This window comes from Macaca nemestrina, chromosome 16 (genome assembly GCF_043159975.1).
Source record: "Macaca nemestrina isolate mMacNem1 chromosome 16, mMacNem.hap1, whole genome shotgun sequence".
Classification (NCBI taxonomy): Eukaryota; Metazoa; Chordata; class Mammalia; order Primates; family Cercopithecidae; genus Macaca; species Macaca nemestrina.
In genome coordinates, this window is record NC_092140.1 from 20,366,871 (window position 1) to 20,387,682 (window position 20,812).

General features: G+C 37.2%; 1 protein-coding gene across 4 annotated transcripts in view; it reads right to left on the reverse strand.

Annotated features, from left to right (window-relative positions):
* LOC105477239 (glypican 6) overlaps window positions 1-20,812 on the reverse strand; it is a 1,180,155-nt gene that overhangs the window by 1,087,424 nt on the left and 71,919 nt on the right. The window lies entirely within an intron of this gene.

Consider the following 20,812-nt stretch of genomic DNA (forward strand, 5'->3'; position numbering starts at 1 on the left):
AAATGTAAACACCTGAAAAGCCATGAAGGATTTCACTATACAGCTTTATATTCACCACATTTTCCTGGACGTGCCCCTCCTACAGACCCGTGCATTACTGTGATTTGGCTGGGTGTTGTCACTTGTGTTACGTAAATGGTGACCTTGGCGTGTATTTGGAGACAGAATCTCTCTCTGGCCTGCAGGCTCACTGCCTTATATCGTTGGGAGTAAAGGTTTTCCCAGGTGCTGCTATGCTGCAGCTTGTTGTAGCTGCTGATGTTAATTAATTTATGCAAATCAGCTAGATACTATCCTTGATTAATGTCTTCCCTGCTTTATTAATTCTGAATACCTTAAGAGGTTGTTGGACATGTATGATGCAATATCTGCTTAGAGAATAACTACTCATGTGATTAATTTAGACCCCAAAGAACAGTACTTGATCTCCTCTAGTTGATACTACTAATTACATATAATTTATAACTTTAAAAAGAGTAATTGCACCGGAAAAAAAAAAACTAAGTTTTACAAATTTTCTGCAAGTGGCATTGGCATATAACACTCTTAAAATAGCTGTATGAGTTTGCAATCTAAAAGTAATAGCAGAGAAAATGTAATGAGTGCCTATACTTTGCCAGGCTCTGTGCTCACGGCTCCATATGCTTTAAGTCTTAATAGAATAATCCAACCAAGCCAGTGTGAGTGGCAATTCTTGAATTCTAACCTTGACCACTGCAAGAGAGCCCAATTCTTAACCATTATTTTAGATAAATCAAAATAACTCAGACATTCAGCAACATTTATTATGGAATTCATGGAAGTCATTTTAGATCACTGTTCCTTCCACATTTTCATGTTTTCTGACTTTATTAGAATTAGTTCTTCCACTAAGTACTTAGCTTCCATGAAGGCTGAATTCATTTATTACATTGCTCTGCACTGCCCACAAACATTCAAAAGAGTAGCTTGTATTAAAAGTGATTGTATTGGTTTAATCTATATGGTTAAAACATTTTCTGTCAACTTATTAAAAGTCAAAATCATTTAATTCCCCTCCTTAGATATTTTTATAAGTGGCAGATAGTCACTTAAAGGTATTTATGAGATAAAAGGGAAGTGGTCAGTACTAGACAATCTATGAATTTTATGGAGAGTAGTGGAAACAAGATGTTGAAAGAAACAAATGACCCCATGAGATCATGTATTCAATAAGTATTTACTGAGTCCAAGGAACTGTAGTCCAGATGGTTGCATAAAATGCCTGCCACCAGAAGTGCACAATCTAATAGATGCAGTAAGAGAAGTGCAAAAATAACTATTATATGAGACACCATGTGACTAATTCCCCCCCGCCAAAAAAAAAAAAAAACCTAAGAGAAAAGTGCAACTATGGTACCAATGAAAGGGCTTGTGACTGCTTTGATCAGAGAAAGCTTGAGAGATACCTAACCTAGACTCCCAGAGAGACAGAAAATCCATGTCAGGCAGTATGAAGGGGATTGTTTGAAAAAGAGAGAGAAACCCATGGGGCAAGGTGACTCATGCCTGCAATCCCAGCACTTTGGGAGGCTGAGGTGGGCCAATAGATTGAGCCTAGGAGTTCAAGACCAGCCTAGAAAAGATAGGGAGACCCCCATCCCTACCAAAAAAAAAGAAAGATAGAAAAAAAAAGAAGATATTAGGTGGGCATAGTGGCATGAGCGGGTACTCCCAGTTACTGGGGAGGCTGAGATGGGAGGATTGCTTAAGCCCAGGAAGTCAAAGCTATAGTGAGCTGTGATGGCACCACTGCACTCCAGCCTAGGTGACAGAGTGAGATTCTGTCTGAAAAACACAAAACCCAACAGAAACGCAAAGCAGTGTGCCTGCCTGCTAGAAGGACAAGGATTTCTCCAGTCTGTGAGAAGACAGAAGAGGAAGAAAGCCTGGGAAGGTAAGCAGAAGCAAAATCCGGAAATCTATGACTATTAAACTGAGGGACTGGGCTCTGATTAGAGTTTATAATAAAATATTTATAATAAACCTGTGTGCATGCAAGATCTGGGGAATGGGGCGTGGTTGTCATTGCTGATGTTTGTATCTCAAAAATTCTTTTACTTGAAAATGAGATCATTCTGTAGAGTCTTGTTCTTTCTGTGAGCGCGCACAACCCCATTATGGGAAGTGACTGATTTTTGGTCTGGCGCTCCGTATGTCAGAATGTGTGACTTCTGGAAAATCACTTTACTTCTTTCTCTTTCCTCCAAATACTTCATGTACAGGAAGGGAACATTAGTCTAGGCAAACCTAACATTTATTACTCCACATCAAGCCAATTGTGGTGACAGCTGTATTGTAAGACAGAGGGATTGCTTTTGGGAAGACTCAGGCCAAGTATGATCTCTCCATGAAGGCTCTCCCCACACCCTACTTAGGTCCCATCACATTTTCTTCATTTATACAAATTCGTGTGAGTCACGACGTCTTTAGTCTCACAGTGTTCCCTATCTAGAGAGAAGACCATACATAATTATAACTTAAGACAGTGGTAAGCAGCAAACGGTGGTACAACCAAATAATAAGGAATTCCTGGAGGAGGTGATGTTTTAGCTGAGGTGAAACGGGGAGGGTGGGGAAAATCATTTTGTTTTTTACTTTTTACTTTTTATTTTTTAAAAGACAGGGTCTTGCTCTGTTGCCCAGTGGTGCAATCACTACTCACTGCAGTCTCAAACTCCTGGGCTTACTCAGTACTCCTGCCTCAGCCTCCCAAGTAGCTGGGACCACAGGTGCACGCTAACACGCTCAGCTAATTTCATTTTTTATTTTGCATTTTTAAAAATTAAATTAAATTAAATTTTAAATTCTGGGATACATGTGCAGGATGTGCAGGTTTGTTACACAGGTAAATGTGTGCCATGGTATTGTACTGCACCTATCAACCCATCACCTGGGTATTAAGTCCCACATGCATTAGCTATTTATCCTGATGCTCTCCCTCCCCTGCCCTCCCCCATGGCAGGCCACAGTGTGTGTTGCAGAGATGGAGTCTCACTAAACGTAGAACCAAGCATAGTGCCAAGGCTGGTCTTGAACTCCTGGCCTAGAGGAAACATTTTACTTCGGTTCTTTTAGCTGTGAAGAACAGTCTCACTGAATTAATTGAGGGTAAAGTAAGGGATTAATATAAGGATGCATATACAAAGGAACCCAAGAAAAGCCAAATCACTCAGCCTCAAGGAATGCATCTGGCAGCTGACACTGAAGGACAGGGGCTCACTGTCTAACTCCAGCCTACACATTACTCAGATTCTCTTCAGTTGTTTCCAACCATCCCTCCTCACTGTCAAGTGGATTTCTGACCCTGCATTTGGCCTATCTTTTGTCTACCTCATGGCTGCTCCTTCATGTTTGTACCTCCTCACAACTTTGGATGGCTATGCCTCCTGAAGGGTCCACCTCCACCTCGTACCTGAGGCATTCACTGACTAAGTCACTGTGCCACGAATCACTGTTCTCTCAGAATGAGATGTCTCCATGGAGAGTCCCAAAAGAAAAGGAACTTGATTGGCCCAGCTCATCTTTTTATGCCTATGTAATGCCTCCTCATGGCTCAGATGCCCCTACATAGTCCAGTTAGTTGTTTCTGGAGGTAGAGGAGAAGAATTGGAGACTGTGGGACATGGTGTTATGCCACCCGCTGCAGTAGGGAAGGTGGGAAGAGCAGTCCCTTGAGAGAGGTATGGATATGGAAGGCTTTTGTCATGTCCAGATTACAGAGTCTCGAGCAGAAAGAGCATCAGGCACAGGAGGCAGGAAAGAAAGAGGCATGGGTGAGTAATTATGAGTTTAATCCAGTCAAGGCACAGCATGTGACAAACAATCCCAGGCACCTATGTAGGACATCATATTAAAAGAAGATAAATTAAGATAGGAAGATTCTTTAGGAGCCTACTGTCATAATCCAACTGAGAGAAAATGAAGATGAAAGGCTGAACAAAGACAGTGACAGTGTTACTAAAGGGAAGAAGGAGGGTTTCAGAGGAATTCCAGAGGCAGAATATACTAGACTACATCATAAATTAGATGTGAGAAATAGAGAAAAGTCAAATAGGACTCTCAGGCTCCTAATCTGTGCAAAAGGTAATGCCATTAATTGAAATAGAAATGGAAAAACAAGTGCTATAGGCTGAATGTTTCCATCCCCACAAAACTCATATGTTGAAATCCCCCTGTATTAAGAGGTAGGAGGACCTTTGGGACATAATCAGGTCATGAGGATAGACCTCCCATAAATGGAGTGAGTGCCCTTACAAAAAAGTGAGCTTGGGCCTGGAGAGGTGGCTCACACCTGTGATCCCAGCACTTTGGGAGGCTGAGGTGGGAGGATCACTTGAGTTCAGGAGTCAAGACGAGCCTGGCCAACATGGTAAAACTCCATCTCTACCAAAAATACAAAAAAAAATTAGCCAGACATGGTGGCACACGCCTCGGCTACTCTGGAGGCCGAGACAGAAGAATCGCTTGAACCCAGGAGGCACAGGTTGCAGTAAGCCGACATGGCACTACTGCACTCCATCCCAGATGACACAGGAGACTCTGTCTCATTAGGAAAAAAAAAAAAACAACAACAGAGACAGAGACACACAGAGAGCGAGCTTGCTTTTTCTCTCTCTTTTGGCTTCTTGATCTCAGACTTCCAGCCTCCAGAACTGTGAGAAATCAGCTTGTTGTTTAAGCCGTCTAGTCTACAGGATTTTTTTTCTTTGTCTTTCTTTCCTTTCTTTCTTTCTTCTTTTTTCTCTTTCTCTTATTATTATTATTATTTTGAGACAGGGTCTCCCTGTACCACCCCGGCTTCTGTGGAGTGGCGCGATCACTGTCTGCTGCGTCCTTGAACTCCCTTGACTCAGATGATCTTCAGCCTCAGTCTCCTGACTAGCTGGGACTACAGACACAACGCCCAGCTAGTATTTGTATCTTTTTTCTTTTGGCAGAGACAGAGTTTCTTCATAATCGCCCTGGCTGGTCTCGAACTCCTGAGGCTCAAGCAATCTGCCCACCTAGGCTTCCCAACATGCTGGGATTACAGGCACGACACCATGCCAGAACTAAATTTTTTTTCTATAGCAACCTGAACTGACTTAACCGGGAGATTTCAAGAAAACAAGTGAAAATGCAATGAATGTGGTAGGGAAAGTTCAACTCAAAATGTGGCCTGAGTTCAACTCAGGCCAAATTTTAAATGGCTGATGTATATCCAAGTAGAATAATCAGTAGGTAGTTGGATACGTGAGGCCGAAGCATTTAGAAGAGTCTGGGCCAAAAATAAAGACACAGTGACCATTCATAGTTACATTAGATAGAACTCTTGGAAGGGTGTGAAAAAGGACAAAACATAGAAACCTGACTGGGGTTTTCAGATCTTTGTTATTATGTACACATTGCTGTGCTATGGATGCACATATGCGTATCTCCCCCACTAGACTCTAAGCAACCTCGGGACAGGAAATGCCTCTTTGTTTTCTTGGTGTACTGAGTGCCAAGCATAGGGTATGGTAACAAAACAGGAGAAGGAAATGTATGAACTACCTTACACAGGCACTAAATCAACTACTTCCTGAGGGAAAGGGAGGTTTGTTTTGTCTTTTTTGCACGGGTAGGGGATGGGGGTGGACAGTCGGGGAAGAAGTTATTAGGAAATGTGGAATCATTATAAAGTAATGACTAAATACTAAATACAGATTCATTATTAAAGAATCCATGTATCAAAGAGATTCATTGTTTCAGCCAAATAACCAAATAATCAGATTATGTCTTTGGGAAAAAAAATTATTATTATTTTCTTATTGAAGGCCTGGGTAAAGGGTAGAAATGTACACATTTGTCAAAACTAAATTGTATATATAATATTTGTGATTTTTACTGTAAATAAGATACTCTCGAATAAAAAATATATTTGGAGAAAGCATATCCAATTAGAAGAAAATAATTCACTATTTCTTGTTTAAATTTCTCAACAAATACCCATTTATTGAGCACACACTTAGATCCTCTATTGTGTGGTGAGAATATATTAAAACATCACTGTGACAAAGTTCTTACTCTCAAGGAACTCACAGTCTAGGGTTAAGCTAGACATGAAAAGGGATCATTACAATGGATGATAATTGAAGTAAGAATAGAGTGCCAAGGGTCAAACACAACTGTATAAAGAGGTTGCAATTAGAGCACCAAGGGTCAAACACAACCATATAAAGAGGTTGCAATCTTTTTTGTCTCCTCTGTGCTCCTAGTTCAGATGCGTAGAAGGAAATGAAGCTGAAAATCTCACTTCTTAAACTCATGAATGAATACATCACCAGAACTATGTGTACTAATTACATGTGTAGCTCATTACAAGAGACAGGGGCAAAAATAGAATAAAATGATTTAATAAAATGGGCAAAAATAAAATAAAATGAAATTTTCAAGGTAACAATAGTGTGGTATTTAGGGTGCCTCCTTCAAACACAATCAGTGACACTGCATTCCATTATATAAATCACCTGTCCAGGGGGAACGTGGAAGGGGATAAGGCAGAGGTTAGCTACTTTAAAAAATGAATATTAGAAATTGTCCATTACTCAGATCATCTTACAACACTTTCACAAATTGCAAGTTTAATTTCTACTTGCACTCAACAACCCTAAGTACTAAACAATCTTTAAAAATGTAACAATACTTCAAGTAACATAGCTCTAACTCACAAAAATAGGTATCAGATTAGTTTCTGGAAAAAGAAATCTCCTATAGAAGTTAGATTTTTGTTTTCTGAATTTTTGTTGAATGGAACTGCCAAAGGTTTCCCAAACACTATATGAAGTTATTTTTTTAAGTTAGGTAAAGAGGCATAATTATTAATTGGTTTTTTCCCCTAATACTGTGACACTACAGCTACTCATGAAAGGAACTTCTGACCAGCCTGGGCAACATGATGAAACCCTGTCTCTACAAATAGAAAAAAAGTAGCCTGGAATGGTGGTGTGTGCCTGTAGTTCCAGCTACTTGGGAGGTGGAGGTGGGAGGATGGCTTGAGCCCTGGAGGTTGAGGTTGAGCAATGATTGCACCACTGCACTCCAGCCTGAGTGACAGAATGAGAACCTGTCTCAAAAAATAAAAATTAAAAAAAGGAACTTCTACACGGAATATAACTAGACACACTGGCCAAAAATAAGGTTTAAATATGAGTGTCTTTAGCCAGCCATGCCAGTCAATGAGGCAAATAAACTGTTATCAACCCATTTCAAATAGCTTTCTAGAAAATCTTCTGGTGCATAGTTAATTGTAGAAATTGACTCCTACTAAAGATTTAAATACTGTATATTTGAATACTAAATGAATATGGGTATAAAAACTATCTTAAGTTTTTACTATAGGGAAAAGAATGATGGTAATTATACATTTAAAGTAATTGTATATTTTAATCAACTAAGGGTAAATTAACTACAGAAAAGCAGATCTACTTGTATTACAAACACATCAATACACTCTATGTAAATTTCACTACCCATTTATTCCATAATACGTTTATTCTGCTTGACATATGTATATACAAGCATGTAATAGCTGTCATGTCATGGAAATGCTTTCTTTAAATATTTGTGAGCATCTTTACAAGAGTACCATATAATTGTTAACATTTTCTTGTTTGGGTTGTTGTATATATTTTGAGATACTCTTATTATTTTACCTTTTCATTTCTTAAAAAGTCTAGAATTCCTCTCAACTCTCAAAAAAAAGCATCTCTCCCTTAAAGATCTTTCCACTGAAGATGAGCTGCCACTTGCACAGGGCACTGAATCATGAATCTTCCTAAAAGTATTCACATGAGGTAGAAGTTACACATTCACTGGAAAGCCTTGCATTATTTTCTGCATTTTAAGGGCACGTGACATCTCAATTTCCACCCTCTTCATAAAATAAACAAACATATAAACTTTGAAATGCAATAAAGCTATTAGTTAACCACTGGCAAGTTTGCTACAAAATGCCTTATCAATGATGAAATTGCTTTTTGATTTATCTATCATTGTGAAATACTGTCAACCATCATTTACAAATTAGAATTCCTAAACCAAACTAATAAAACTAAGATTCTTAAACTGAACTAACAAAACTATTAAATGCTATACTGTAACATTAAATATTTAAAGCATTTTAACTTTTATATTTTTGTATGTAACACTGAAAATTTTTATCATGGCTTTTGTTCTATTTTGCATACTGAATATACAAATGCTGAACAGGAGAGAAATTAAAAGAGGTGATGTCTTTTGCAAGTTAAAGTCTCTGGATGGGAAATACCACTAAACACTCTATTAATGTTGTTCCTCCGAAGGCATATGCTGGATATGTTTGCTCGGACTCATTTTGACTTGACCAGAAAGTGATTAAAAATGAGTTCATTGTTAATATGATTGTTATAGGAATTATATTTCAAAAATTAAATGACAGGTGAACAGACCTGGTAAAATGCAGATGGGATTAAAATACTCAGGCAATGGATAGTATAATGACATTGCTGTTACCTAATGACAAAAATTACTGGCTGAAGAAATGAGCTACTTAACGATAATAAAATAAGTAAATTATTCTAAGCCTCCAAGTAGAAGAAATATATAACGAAGAGGTTGAATTTATACACTGAATGTTGAGAAACCCCAGTTTTAGCCTCTTTGTTTTGTTCAGAAACCCACTGAGTAACAGTGTGTATAATACAACTGGTAAAGCAAGGCAAAACAGCACTGTATAACCACACTTCATATAGAAAATTTAGTTGAAATCAAGAGACAATGGCATTGTTTGAGAAGAGATGATGGCTGCGTCACTAGGTTCATACTACCAGCACTCACGCAAAAATAACAAACTCGTGGGTGAAATTTCTAAGCAGAGGTCTGGCCATCAAGATGTGGATGAGACAGAAATTATCAAACTATTAACTGTAAAAGAGTTTATAATCCCTTGGTCTAAATGTCAGTCTGCCTGCTTCAACCTACATCAATGCCATACTATGTCAGCATTCCTATCAGCCATCATGTGTCTAATTTTAAGTAGAGATGCCTAATTAATTTTTCTCAATAGACGACGCTCTGATGAGTTTCTTTGCCCAAATGATCAGCTATAATTAGTAGTTCTGGTTACAAAAAACACATGCAGAAGACATTTTAAAAATCACCATTATGAGACATTAACCAGGCTCTAACCATAATATTGAATATACTTTTTCAAATAATGGCTATTTTTATGCATGTCTTTTTATATTTCCTTAAATACATTTTATTCTCCTAAGCAAATTGATTCTTCACAGACAAGTTACAAATCTAGGACCATATCATGTATAGAGATAAAGTTATCATGAGATCAGTATGGTTCTCAGAAGTTTCATTTTTTTCAAAGGTTGGAACAAATGACTCATCAAAGTTATACTAATTTTCACAGCAGTGGGCAGTGTATCTTTATGCACAGAAGTCTGGTGTGAAATTCATTTAGTCAGGCTGGGTGATGATAATTCCAGTAATGGGGAGGGGAAGGGGATTCCTCTAATCTATGTTGCTTTGAAAAATCAGATACATCAAAGATCATTATTTCTATACAATTTCCTGAGTAACTGCAGAGTGAGTATCATTGAAACTTCAACCAAATTGTTTGATTACAATAAAATAAACCAATTTACTACTTTTAATGTCTCCATTTTTTCCCTCATTGCTAGAAAGAAAAATAAGAATGTAAGGGTTGATAGTTGCATAGTGCATATTATCACTGAATTTCTGGACAGATTGTGGATACAGCTCTTAATTGATATGCCCCAGTGTACAATATCATCCCTCTATTCTCTTGTTCATTTGTGTTATTTTTATTTGATTTCAACCCAGCAGTCATTGCCTGCATTTGTCCTTTTCATGGTTTAAAAAAAATCACAGGCAAACACTCTTTACTGGGGCAAGCATCTAGATGACTTGACAAATTTGCACCTGAACCTTATCAAGTCAGCAAATGGTTCTGCATGATTACCAAGAGTCTCGTTACATTAACGTCCTTGCTTCATTTAGAGCCCAGACCAAACACTATGAAACAAAAATGAGTAATCCTTTAAACTGACTGAAGAAATTCTACCATATTCAGTTTCTTGCTAAGTGCATGCTCAAGTGATGATACTAACAGAAAATGTCTCTTTACTCTGTGAGTCCATGTGCCACAAAATAGATTTTTCAAAAGAGGAGCTATTTTTCCATGAAATATCAGCCTTTCATGACCAATATAATTCAGAAAATGTAAAAGAAGCTTCAATATTTATTTTCAGACTGTGCTGTTCACCTTTTGCTCCTGAAAGCAATGAAAGCTGTACACATAAACAAATCCTTTTATATAAATTGGAATTCACATACATCTGAAATGGCTCAAAATAAAATAAAATAAAATCTGCCTGACCCTCTTGGTAGGATCTGATCCTCTAAACTGAAAGGCTGAATTTTGCACACAACTTTTATCAATGTAGGGTAAATTTTCCATATACATATATCTTTGTCTATAAGTGGATATGAAGATATAGATATATTTATGTCCGTAATTTGGGCATATAAATATGTATACTACATATAGATTGTTCTGCACTGCATTATTTTTCTTAAAAATAGATCGACACTTTTCCTAATAGTACTTTTAAATACCTCTTTTGTTTCACTTTTTGATTGTCTTTCAGTGTACCAAAAATAATCAATTTGATGACATCATTCTTATATTTCCATAATATCTATCTCTATTCTCACATTTTGAAAGTTTTTGAGTCTTAGGGCACATACTACTATCCGCATTTTACAAATGGGAGTACTGGAGTGAAGGCAGATTAAATGAGTTGGGAAAGAATATGAGTCAGGCATTCTGACTCCCAGGTTAGGGTCTCCCCTTGTCTCCTGCTGGTGTGCATTAAAGATGTTGCAGTGTGAGCATTAATAAAGTCATCAATATTACTTCCACTAGGGCTTCAATGTGGTACTGATAAAATCCAGTTATGGGTCAGTATAACATCCCTATGTGTGGTGACTGTCACTCTAAACCCTGGTCTCTTCTTTCATTTCCATCCTAGACCAAAATGAGGACTTCTCCACAAAGTGAAAAGGCCAAATTCAGATTCTCATTTCACTGCTCTCATCATCATAACTCTTCAGTTGCTTATTTAATTACCATAACTGGCCTGTGGATGTATACTGCCCTATACAGGTCTGTATGAAGATTTACATTTACTTATGAAGTGGTTTAACCACTTTGAAAAAAAAACCTGTAACCCCATCACTCACCTTAGTAGGATAAGTATTTATTGCTGAGCCTGCATGCATGCAGGTTGCCCTATAGAGCATTGAAGGTCATGCATTGGTTATCCAGACATCAATTTTTTGAATACATATTAATTAAAATTTGGCAAAGCACATTGATTCCCTGTACAACAACTTTTATTTCCAGATATTTTTATAAAGTAATATGAAGTGATAAAATACTGACAGCCTTTTTATGTTTTACAAAGTACCTTTTTAAAACATTGGAGAAAAGTTTCATGTTACATACATCTAAATATCTCAAATCCTTTTAATAAAATCTCTCCTAAAAATATTCTTTCATCATCACAGGATCCTTAAATTAGAACCCCTGAATACCAAAACAGAAAGAAAAAAAAAAGTTTTAAAGACTTTGAGGAGATGTTAATGTTAATTAAATCTCTTTTATCTGGATTGATTAGTGTACTTCATTATTCTCTACTCCTCTGGACAGATGTGTTAAATTACAGTTGACATCAAACACTACTGAGAGCTTATTTGATCACGTTTCTTCAGGATTTAAAATATCCACATTTGAAGTTAAGAGATAATACACAGATTTCTGAGGTGTACCTTGATCAACATTTTTTAGTATGCTCAAGCCCAGATGGTTTTGATTGTTTTATTTTGGATAGTTTCTGCTAATTATTTTTAATTATTTCAATTTTAGAAGTATTACTTTGTAGTTTCAAAGGACTGGAATATGAGAACCTCTGAAACTAAACTAGATAGTTTACAGATATATTTTATTAAAAAGGACATTAGTAGATTTTACTTAAAATCAAAACCGATGAAGCTTAAAAATAGTTTAACAAAATGCAATGTAATCAAGAGATTGCTTAAGAGCAAATCACATTGATGATATCCATTTGTTATTATTGAACAGTTTTCCCTACAGGGATATTTGACCAAAATTCAAATTACAACAAAAAAAAAACCTTTTAAAAAAACCCTTAAAGGTAGATTATTTTTTATTGACAATAAACTTTTAAAGCATTTGCAAATAATCCTTTAATATATCATTTAACTGTGCAAGAATCAAACATATGGATCTCATTTCCCCCTGTAATACATATGGGTTTAAAAGTTAAAGGAAATATCTTTAGTAAAATGTGTTGCAGACTCAATTACACCTTCTAATATTTGAAAAATAGTTTGATGTGTTTTATAAATGCAATATGTGCCACATTCCTAATCATTGCTCAATTGCACATCTCCTCTCTCATATCTTTTGAATGGGTTGAAGTGATGATAAGTTCTTCAAGATGAAACAAAGGCATGCCCAGTAACATATGAACCACACTGGCATTTCCAAGAGTAAAGAAAGATATGGGAGAGTTGCTGGCCAGTTCCTGGGTGAGAACAGACACCAGGCAGGGAGGCCTCCTGGGAGAATCAGCCTCACCCCACAACCAGCTTTTCACACTCCTCGGTGGCCAATGTCCCTGCTTCTATGTCATTGGCTCACTTTTGGTCAAAAGAGTCTTATAGAATCCTTCATTCTCATTGGTGACTTTTTAAATGATCTAGACATTATTACCAAGCTATAATTAAATTTCTCAGTAGGCTCTTTTATCTTACACCGGTTGAACATCCCTTATCTGAAATGCTTGGGACCAGAAGTGGGACCCAAGGTTTCAGACATGTTCAGATTTTGTAATATTTACATACACATAATGAGATATCTTGGTGGGGGTCAGACCCAAGTCTAAACATGAAATTCACTTATGTTTCAAATATGCCTCATACGTATAGACTGAAGGTAATTTTATACACTATTTTTTAATAATTTGTGCATGAAACAAACTTTGTGTGTATTAAACCATCAGAAAGCAAAGGTGTTAGATACAGAATTTTCCACTTGTGTCATGTGGGAACTCAAAAAGCTTGGCATTTTAGAGCATTTCAGGTATCAAATTTGGGAATTCCGACATTCAACTTGTATCGCTAAACACTAACAGCATCAGGAAAGAAGGAAGGGAGAAAGGGAGGGACAAAAAATTCAGAATGACTTCACTTTCACCACCACTCCCTAAGTGCTCAGAAGGCTGGTAAGTAAAGCTGTCTCCTTGGGCTGTTCCCTCGGGATATAAGACTTACTGATCTCTGCCACCCCTTCCCTACAAGGAGTCAACAGTCAGACCACTCTAATAAGATGCACAGAATGCCAAACTTTTGTGTTTAATCATGTAAAAATTACCAAAACACAAACTATAGAGGGGTGTTTAAATCACAGACTGATACACCCTTCTTCAATTGGTAGGAAAGGCATCTTACAAGATGTGTTAGAGTGATTAACAGCATCTGAATACCAGGCCCTCCAGCTCCCCATATCCTCTGAGCTTTGTTCTGCCTCAAATTATGTTGGGACTGCTTCTCTGAGTTCCCTAATTCAACTTGGTCCTTGTGCCTAGGTTGTTAGGGTAAGGACTGATATGGTTTTGTTGTGTCCACACCCAAATCTCATCTTGAATTATAGTTCCTATAATCCTCACATGTCGTGGGAGAAAACAGGTGGAGATCATTGAATCATGGGGGCAGCTTTTCCCATCCTGTTCTTGTGACAGTGAGTGAGTTCTCACGAGATCTGATGGTTTTATAAGGGGCCTCCCCCTTCACTGGGCACTCATCTCTCTCCCACCGCCCTATGAAGAGGTGCCTTCTGCCATGATTTTAAGTTTCCTGAGGCCTCCCCAGCCATGTGGAACTGTGAGTCAATTAAACCTCCTTCCTTTATAAATTACCCAGTCCCAGGTATGTCTTTATTAGCATCATGAGAACAGACTAACACAAGGACTGATTGTAGATTTGGCACAACTTTGAAAATACTTCCCATCGGTGTTCCAGGTTTCTTCTCTCAACAGGTTGACAAATTCTAATACTTTAAATATGGCTATTATCTCCTAAGTTTTTAAATCTGTATTTCTCATGTAAGTTTGATTTTATGTAGTATACATTAATATTGACAACTTCTATATGAAAATTTTTAAATGTCTTCAAAAGCAGCAATTTTGTTCCTATAATTTTCATACTTTTTGACATGACTTAGAAAAACCTATCCGAGTTTTGCTAACTTTTTAACCTGGGTTTTAAAAAGGTATCATTATTATTACTGTTGTTTGACTACCACCAAACACACACACACACACACACACACACACACACACACACACAGAGCAGTATATACATACATATACATCCCATGAAAAATAATTTCTCAATTTTGGGTGGGCAAAAATTATACAAATTGGCTTTTTGGAAACAAGGTAAAATATGTTAAATACTGTATGTAAACCAAAGAATGACTTATAGTCTAATTGACAAAGTAGGACTACAGTGTGCAAAGACATCATTGCTTGCCTTATGAAATTATTTCCTATTCCAGATATTAGTAATATGGCAAGGGAGTAAAGACTGTCATTTTTCCCAGTTCAAGAAGAGTTTCTGTCTGCATATTTACTTTTTATCTTTATATAACTGAAAGACAATTCATTAATTAAAAATACACTATCTGAAAAGAAGCTATGGGTAACAGGATGACACTAATTTGTACTTTCCTGTCTGTATATTTTAAGTTTCAAAATTCTTTACAATAGCATGCATTATTGCAGGCATAAAGACTAACATGCATAACAGAACTCAACAGAACTCACTGTACTTAAACCTCTCCCTGTCCCACTGTGTAATCCAGTCCCAATCCTGGTGGCTTCCATTCATTCCCTTAAAGGGGCCTTAACTGCATTCTGCCTAAGAGCCTCTGCAGCTCTTATTCCCTGTGCCTTGAAGCTTCCCCTTCTATTCCCTCTTTACTTAGTTTACTCCTATTTGAACCTTCAGCTCAGTAAAGATATTACTTTGCCAGGAAGGCCTTTTCTAATTTCCCAGACCATATAACAACCTCTGTTAAAGACTCTACATTATCCTCTACTTCCCTGGGCAGCATGATTGAAATATCTACTAGTACATTATGTTCATTATTATTGTACTTATCTAAGCCATAAACTCCACTAAGCTGTTTTGATCAACATTGTGTCTCCAGCACTTGGCACACAGTAGGCACTCACTAAATATGTGTTGCCATAAATGGAATGAATGTCTTTGTTATATGTGAAATCAGTTTTGAGATGTATGTATTTACTATCTGATTCTTCGACATGTCTGAGGTTAGAAAGTTGCTATACAAATGCTCTATATAAATAGCTTCACAAAAATCTGACAAATATATGAAATACAAGGGCTCATATCAAAGAGTGTCTCCAATTACTGACATTTCTGCAAGTGAATAAAGAGAATACCAAATGACTACAGTGTACATACTAAAGAATTTCATTTGTTGAGGCATTTCTGCTCATTAATCCTGATAAAACTATTAAATATTCTCTGTAGCTCAGACAAAGCAACTAACTACTGGTATAAATCTTCATAAGCCTCTAAAAGGACTTAAAGGACATAATAAACCCTATTTGTAAGACATACACATGATTTGAGGCTGGCTTAGTTTGGGTGTCCAATTAAAATTATTGCTAACTGCACTGCTGCCGTGCCCTAAGGGATTTTCTTCTGGTACTCCAATTCAGTACCCCTGTTATTTTCTTGCACCATAAAACTACACCCTTTTAAACATAAAATCAGATGCACTTGCTTAAAAAAGCAATAAACTATATGTTTTAATCTGCCATTTGCAAGAAGCCCAACTTATTTATCACAAATGTATAAACAAAGCAGAGTAAACTAACAACATTCAATACAAGTGTTGCCCTGAGAGAACATGAGCCTTTATGTACAGCTGTCAATTCTTGATTGTCCATATCTTAGATTATCCACTTTGTGAGTTTTCCAAAAGGAATGTGAAATTGTAAGTGGGCTTTCTGTAACCTATTTGCTGAGTTATGTACCCCTCCACCCCATAAGTTGTTTCTGGGATTTAGGAATGCCAATTAAATACTAAGTGAAGAGAAATATCAGGATGTGAATCAATGTAATAACAGCACCCATATCTATCCAAATATATGAAAACATATATAAGGTCTCAAATTAAATGTTTTAATGTTTTGTATTACTTGCAGTTTTGGATTATCCACAAAACTGATCTATAGTCCATTATTATGTGTAACTGAACAGAGACCACACACGTAATTTCTCACATTCACCAAAGTATGTACGTGTCCCTTTTGGCTTTTGGGTGTTTCGTCCTTTGCCAGTAATGAAAATTGACATGACACCATTCCAAGCAAATCCACTGTGTGGGTGAGACCATTTGTCATATGAGTTTAGATCTGTTGGTCATTTCTCACTGTCTGCAGCAATGCTGATGTTCATCTGTTAACTCCCTAACGAATGACTGATAGCAGACCATAGTAGCTCAATCCCAGATTAACTCATCTCTTATTTTCTTGAGAAAATTGAGGCCTTCCTTTGTGATCTTACCTTAACATTTTGTTTTTCTCAACCTCAAAATTTCAACTTCCCCTGTTTTTAGCTCTTTTCTATGAGAAAAAAAGAATCATTCCCTGTTCAAGGCTAACTAGAGATAAATACGGTAGGAAAAAATAGGGCGGATGGGAAGGCTGTTCAAGCAGGGATGAGCAGTGCTAAATCCCCTTCCACCATAGCAGACAATCAATAGGTAATATTAAAAAATTTTAAATCAAAATGTAGCAAAATGAGCATATTGTTTAGAGATTTGAATTAATTACCAAAGCACCATGTAAAAGAGCTTTAAATGATTATCTCCGTGGAAGGGGAAAAAGCGATGATGCCAGTGATTTTTCTGTGTAAAATATTTGATTCTTTAAACTGCATTTATGCATAACTTTAAAACTAAAATATTCCTTCATTTTAGTAAAAATTAATCTATTTGCTCTGTTCTTATATTTAAGGAGAGTAAGTGGAGAAAAAATTGGCAGGAAGCTTTTTTTTTCCCCCACTATAATTCATTAGATCAGCTAAGTTGGGAGGAAGCAAAATTAGGGAATTTTTCATACAATATATATCTGCTTTCTTCCTAGGTTCAAATCGTACTGGGGGTGGGGTAGGGGACTCAATCAAGGAAGAGAGGATGGGGGCAAGGGGTTAGTGTGAAAAATGTCCCCAAGTTATTCTGATGGATCCCACTTAGATAAGGACCTTACTCCATGCTAAGGACAATTTTGGCAAAACATTCTTAGGTTTGTCTCTTCAGCTCAAGGGAAAGGGATTTTAAATTTTTTCACCTTCTATTTCACAAAGCTTTCAAATTCTGATTGTCCTATGAAAAACAATGTAAAAATATTCACTTCAAAACATTTGGTCCCAATAAATAATATAAGTTGGATTTTATGTTCGCAGGCTATAAAAACTTCCTAGTAAACGTTCGATCCAAAAAACAACTTTGCAGTAAATATTACTTAATTCGATTTCACTGAGGGTGGCTTTATTAGTACACATAAAAAAAGTATGAAATTGAGAGGCCAAATTGGTCCTTTGCACCTCACCATTTTACCATTCCATCAGTGTCAAGAAATAAACTCAAAAGCAAATGTAAGAAAACGTTCATCTTTATTGTCTATGTATTGAATTCAAAAATTTCCTCACTCAGTGGTTTCAGAATAGGTGCATATTGGAGTTCTGTTTTTTCTTTTTGTGTTTTTCTGTTTTGTTTTGTTTGAGACGGAGTCTCACTCCGTCACCCACACTGGAGTGCAGTGGCAGGATCTTGGCTCACCACAACCTCCGCCTCCCAGATTCCAGCAATTCTCCTGCCTCAGCCTCCCAAGTAGCTGAGATTACAGGTGCCCACCACCATGCTTGGCTAATTTTGTTTGTATCTTTTGTACAGACAGGGTTTCACCAGGTTGGTCAGGCTGGTCTCAAACTCCTAACCTCAGACAATCTACCTGCCTCGGCCTACGAAAATGCTGGGATTACAGGTACAAGCCACTATGCCCAGCCATTCTTTTCATTTAAAAGTGTTCTCTTGACAATGTAACATTGATATTAATTTAACACAGAGCTATTACAGTTAATTATTTGGGTTTATTTCTTACATATTTTAATCATTCCCTTTGATTGGACAGGAGCATTTATTCTTCCTTCAATGCTTTAATTTGTCCTCCAGCAAGATGATGGCAATCTATGAACCAGGAAGCTGGCCCTCACTAGACACGGCATGTGCCAGTGTCTTCATCTTGGACTTCCCAGCCTCTAGAACTGTGAGAAATAAATGTCTGCATTTAAAAAACAACAAAACATCAACTTTAATCTGTTCTCCAGGTAAGCACCATTCTAGTCCTCCTGCCAAGTAGTAAGTGCTATTGTGGCAGATATCGTAGAATTTAGAGGTCAAATCCTGATTCAAATCTTGTTCTCAGCATTTGAATGCTGAAGCTAAATGACCTTGGACACATTACTAAACCTCTCTTAACATTTTTAAATGCTTTAAAATAGGGGTCCCAACCCTTGGGCCTCAGACCAGTACCAGTCCGTTGCCTGTTAGGAACAGGGCCACATAGCTGGAGGTGAGCAAGTGACGAGCATTACAGCCTGAGTTCTGCCATCTGACATTAGATTCTCACAGGAGCACAAACCCTGTTGTGAACTGTGCATGCAAGGGATCTAGGCTGTGGACTCCTTATGAGAATCTAATACCTAATGAGCTGAGCTGGAACACTTTAATCCTGAAACTATCCGCATCCCTGGCCCTGTCCACAGAAAAATCACCTTCCATGAAACTGGTCCCTGGGTGCCAAAATGGTTGGGGACCGCTGCCTTAAAGAATTAGCTCCAGCATATACACATAAGTACAGCACCCTGTGTAGGGCATTCCCTTTTCTGGCCTGCTTGGTTTCTGGTCATGAACGGTCTATACCTTGTTAGGCATGCACAATGTGAAAACACCATGCTTCAACTGATATTCATTTTATATCTACTATTTTCACAGAAACATAAGTTGTATTCAAAAGTACCATATCCATATATAATGTGAGAATTTTTCTTAAAGTGAGGAAAGCATGAATAACATGTAACGCTATGCATCAACATTCTTTACTTTGTTTAGTTTACATCTTTGCAGAACTCTGTGGAGCCTTGCTGACCAGGTGAATTATTTGGCCCTGGATAAAAAACACCTTGGGTAAAAACCTACAGAAAGGAAATTACCATATGTATACCAAGAATGGGATGTTTGCAAAGCTGAGTTTATTTGGGGAATTAATGTAGGTCTATCACTGTTGTTGGCATCAGAAACAGGAAGTGAGAGACTATCTTTATAGTCCCTAGAAAGTAAGCTTTGGTCTGGCCCTCGCACATGTGAGCCTGAGGACTCTGGGAGGAGATAAACATGTGCAGAATTCTCACATCACACAGGGTGAAAAAACGCCTTCAGGTGAAGTACAGAATACCTGCAGATGTTTTTCATCACTGACTTGGCATTACCCTCTAACACAGACCAAGCAGGTATCCTTATACCTCTCAATTCTTTCATCAGGCTAGGCATTTCCCACTATGTTCATACATTTCACCAGTTTGGGTGTGTTTATTATTGTGAAATTTACACAGATCACAATCAAAACCCAAACAATCCATTTAAGATACTATGACAGAACTTTCCAATTACAAACCTCAAAATGAATACTGTAATTAAAGTAAGCAAAGTTTTCAACAACGGTTTTACATTTTCAATCTCTAAAGAAATTACTTTTATTAACACATTCTTTCCATTTCTGTCCACACTAGTAAGTAGAGTTATATTATACTGATTTTAAAGCTAAAGAAGAGAGATGAGCTATGCACTGCCCTGCCTCACCAAGAAATTTATAACCCTATATTTTCTACTGTGGCACTAGTATCTTGATACTTTCCTAATTCTTTAACCTAAGGAATATTTTTCAAAATATGCACACCAGAATATGAGTATCCCTCAAAAGGCAATCAATGTCATGTAAAAAGACAGTTCTACAATCAATAAATTTAGTAAATATTGGAAATAAGGTTCAATAAGCTATTTTATGGCAGAATCTGAACAAATCTTTTGTATGCAAATGGCACTGAATCCCTAAGAAGTGATTATTGTATAGCATTTCCAAACCTGTACATATCTCGACACACCATTTCTTACTGTCTTCTAGAATATCTGTTACTCCAGGACAATAGTTCTCAAAATGTGGCCCCAGGGCCCAGAGCTTCAACATCACCAAGGAATTGGATTCACATGCTCCTTCAGGCTCCTCCTAAAACCACCTGAATGAGCAGTTCTGACAGTGAGGTCTGGCAATCTGTGTCAGAAGCTTCCGGTGATTCGGAGGCACACTCAAGTTTGAGAACCAGAGATATTCTAGCAAGACCATTCTCTTCCCAAGAGTAAAAGCATGGTTTCCATAATTACCTTAGAAAAGGTTTTCAAATTAAAGTGAGTCCTTAATAATAGGCAGCTTTAAAAATATATCATATTTCATCTTTTTTAACATAAATCTATGATTTTTAAAAATAAGTGTTGCAGATATTTTAGGTATACAACATGATG